We start from the raw sequence: 4657 nt of genomic DNA, 5'->3' as shown, positions 1-4657 counted from the left end.
GTGCACTCACACACACACACACAGGTGCACTCACACACACAGACACACACACAGGTATACTCAGACACACACACAGGTATACTCAGACACACACACACACACACACACACACACAGGTGCACTCAAACACACAGACACACACACAGGTATACTCAGACACACACACAGGTATACTCAGACACACACACACACAGGTGCACACACACACACACACACACACACACAGGTGCACTCAAACACACAGACACACACACAGGTATACTCAGACACACACACACACAGGTGCACTCACACACACACACACACACACACACACAGGTGCACTCAAACACACAGACACACACACAGGTATACTCAGACACACACACACACAGGTGCACTCACACACACAGACACACACACAGGTATACTCAGACACACACACACACACAGGTGCACTCAAACACACAGACACACACACAGGTATACTCAGACACACACACAGGTATACTCAGACACACACACACACAGGTGCACTCACACACACACACACACACACACACACACAGGTGCACTCAAACACACAGACACACACACAGGCACACACACACACCCAGGCACACACAGACACACACACACACACAGGTGCACTCACACACACATAAGCACACTCATCTAAGACAAACAGACAACCCCTACAGGTAACTTTAGGCAGTTATCTGTATGTAAATAGGGCCGTTTGGGACACACACCCCCACAGTGAGTTCCAGTGAGTCAGGATGCCTTTCCCTCTGTGGCCTCCAGGGGGCAGCATGGTACTGTGTGTGTTTGGGAGACTGGTCATTATGAATGAGTAACATGATTATTAACAGACACTATGTCTCTGTGTGACTGAGAGAGGATTCATTCATAAATCCTACTGTGAGGTTGTGTGCGTGCTTGTGAGTGTGTGTTTCAATTAATTGTTTGACTGTATTTGATAGGCCATTATTAAAGAGTGGTATTGGGAACCACCCCTTGTACACACACACACACACACACAATCTCTAGGAATGGAAATGAGATTGTAGGACCCAGCTCTGTGCGGCTGTACATGTATGGGTCTGTATTTTGTAGATTGTTTTTTGAATTAAAATACTAATAATTAATAACTGTCATTTTCTCTGTGTGTTTGGAGGGGGGGGGGGTGAACGTAATGGATCTCCTTGCTGACTTGTGTCCAAGGTCTGTCTGTTTATTGATACTCTGTCTCCCCCTATTGGTCGTGGTGAGCAGTGCTCTTCAGTTCTGAAGCTCAGTCTTCACTCATCGCCTGGTGAGGAGCTATGAAATATGGTTCTCTTTAAGGTATCAGAAAGCCTGGTGAGGAGCTATGAAATATGGTTCTCTTTAAGGTATCAGAAAGCCGTTGAACCAGAAACACACTGGAGAAACTGATGGCCGAGGTAGGTTACTTAGCAACTCTGACTAAAATGTCGTCCGTCCTCTCTTTCACAACTGGAGACAACCGGAGACAATCGTCCTCTCTTTCACAACCGGAAACAACCGTCCTCTCTTTCACAACCGGAGACAACCGTCCTCTCTTTCACAACCGGAGACAACCGTCCTCTCTTTCACAACCGGAGACAACCGTCCTCTCTTTCACAACCGGAGACAACCGTCCTCTCTTTCACAACCGGAGACAACCGTCCTCTCTTTCACAACCGGAGACAACCGTCCTCTCTTTCACAACCGGAGACAACCGTCCTCTCTTTCACAACCGGAGACAACCGTCCTCTCTTTCACAACCGGAGACAACCGTCCTCTCTTTCACAACCGGAGACAACCGTCCTCTCTTTCACAACCGGAGACAACCGTCCTCTCTTTCACAACCGGAGACAACCGTCCTCTCTTTCACAACCGGAGACAACCGTCCTCTCTTTCACAACCGGAGACAACCGGAGACAACCGTCCTCTCTATCACAACCGGAGACAACCGTCCTCTCTATCACAACCGGAGACAACCGTCCTCTCTTTCACAACCGGAGACAACCGGAGACAACCGTCCTCTCTATCACAACCGGAGACAACCGTCCTCTCTTTCACAACCGGAGACAACCGTCCTCTCTTTCACAACCGGAGACAACCGGAGACAACCGTCCTCTCTTTCACAACCGGAGACAACCGTCCTCTCTTTCACAACCGGAGACAACCGGAGACAACCGTCCTCTCTTTCACAACCGGAGACAACCGTCCTCTCTTTCACAACCGGAGACAACCGTCCTCTCTTTCACAACCGGAGACAACCGTCCTCTCTTTCACAACCGGAGACAACCGTCCTCTCTTTCACAACCGGAGACAACCGTCCTCTCTTTCACAACCGGAGACAACCGTCCTCTCTTTCACAACCGGAGACAACCGTCCTCTCTTTCACAACCGGAGACAACAGTCCTCTCTTTCACAACCGGAGACAACCATCCTTTTTCACAACCGGAGACAACCGTCCTTTTTCACAACCGGAGACAACCGTCCTTTTTCACAACCGGAGACAACCGTCCTCTTTCACAACCGGAGACAACCGGAGACAACCGTCCTCTCTGTCACAACCGGAGACAACCGTCCTCTCTGTCACAACCGGAGACAACCGTCCTCTCTGTCACAACCGGAGACAACCGTCCTCTCTTTCACAACCGGAGACAACCGTCCTCGCTGTCACAACCGGAGACAACAGTCCTCTCACAACCGGAGACAACCGTCCTCTCTTTCACAACCGGAGACAACCGTCCTCTCTTTCACAACCGGAGACAACCGTCCTCTCTTTCACAACCGGAGACAACCGTCCTCTCTTTCACAACCGGAGACAACCGTCCTCTTTCACAACCGGAGACAACCGTCCTCTCTTTCACAACCGGAGACAACCGTCCTCTCTTTCACAACCGGAGACAACCGTCCTCTCTTTCACAACCGGAGACAACCGTCCTCTCTTTCACAACCGGAGACAACCGTCCTCTCTTTCACAACCGGAGACAACCGTCCTCTCTTTCACAACCGGAGACAACCGTCCTCTCTATCACAACCGGAGACAACCGTCCTCTCTTTCACAACCGGAGACAACCGGAGACAACCGTCCTCTCTTTCACAACCGGAGACAACCGGAGACAACCGTCCTCTCTTTCACAACCGGAGACAACCGTCCTCTCTTTCACAACCGGAGACAACCGTCCTCTCTATCACAACCGGAGACAACCGTCCTCTCTTTCACAACCGGAGACAACCGGAGACAACCGTCCTCTCTTTCACAACCGGAGACAAACCGGAGACAACCGTCCTCTCTTTCACAACCGGAGACAACCGTCCTCTCTTTCACAACCGGAGACAACCGGAGACAACCGTCCTCTCTATCACAACCGGAGACAACCGTCCTCTCTTTCACAACCGGAGACAACCGTCCTCTCTTTCACAACCGGAGACAACCGTCCTCTCTTTCACAACCGGAGACAACCGTCCTCTCTTTCACAACCGGAGACAACCGGAGACAACCGTCCTCTCTTTCACAACCGGAGACAACCGTCCTCTCTTTCACAACCGGAGACAACCGTCCTCTCTTTCACAACCGGAGACAACCGTCCTCTCTTTCACAACTGGAGACAACCGTCCTCTCTTTCATAACCGGAGACAACCGTCCTCTCTTTCACAACCGGAGACAACCGTCCTCTCTTTCACAACCGGAGACAACCGTCCTCTCTTTCACAACCGGAGACAACCGTCCTCTCTTTCACAACCGGAGACAACCGTCCTTTTTCACAACCGGAGACAACCGTCCTCTTTCACAACCGGAGACAACCGGAGACAACCGTCCTCTCTGTCACAACCGGAGACAACCGTCCTCTCTGTCACAACCGGAGACAACCGTCCTCTCTGTCACAACCGGAGACAACCGTCCTCTCTGTCACAACCGGAGACAACCGTCCTCTCTTTCACAACCGGAGACAACCGTCCTCTCTTTCACAACCGGAGACAACCGTCCTCTCGTTCACAACCGGAGACAACCGTCCTCTCGTTCACAACCGGAGACAACCGTCCTCTCGTTCACAACCGGAGACAACCGGCTGTTTGACGTCGGCAGTTTGCTTTTTGTGACGACAGGACCACACTAAACTTTCAAGCCCTCTGTTTCGCTGGCTTTTAGCTAATTAAACACATTTTAAAACGGTTTGTATCATTCAGAAAAAACTCTTTATTTAAATGTATTGCTTTTTTTCACCACATAAACAACTGCCATCTTGCCTGAAAATATAAACATTAGTCTCCCCTCTTTTTTTGAATTCTTCCTGTTTTGATTGGTCTGCCAACACCACATTGATATTGAGGAGCTGCTCCAATGTTTAAAGATAAGGTATTCCACACTATGCAACATATATTAAATGAATGTTATTGTCAGATAGAATACTGAGGATCCCTGAAGGAAAGAGCTTGTAAGTGTAGGACGGATTTTGATATGGTTAGTATTGGTTCAGGCTCTGGTTACCTATTAGGAGTTTAAAAAAAAAAAGTATTAAATCTAACAGGAATATAGGACATCTGTGGTGATTTAGGATTATTGTAAGGATTAAGATTGATTAAGGAAATGTAAGGACTTTAGAGATTGCCACTTATAGACAATGATTTTAGATAGTCAAACAGTGAGACGCTTAGTGGC

Source organism: Oncorhynchus kisutch, unplaced genomic scaffold (assembly GCF_002021735.2).
Source record: "Oncorhynchus kisutch isolate 150728-3 unplaced genomic scaffold, Okis_V2 Okis01b-Okis20b_hom, whole genome shotgun sequence".
NCBI lineage: Eukaryota > Metazoa > Chordata > Actinopteri > Salmoniformes > Salmonidae > Oncorhynchus > Oncorhynchus kisutch.
Note: the sequence above shows the minus strand (reverse complement) of the source record.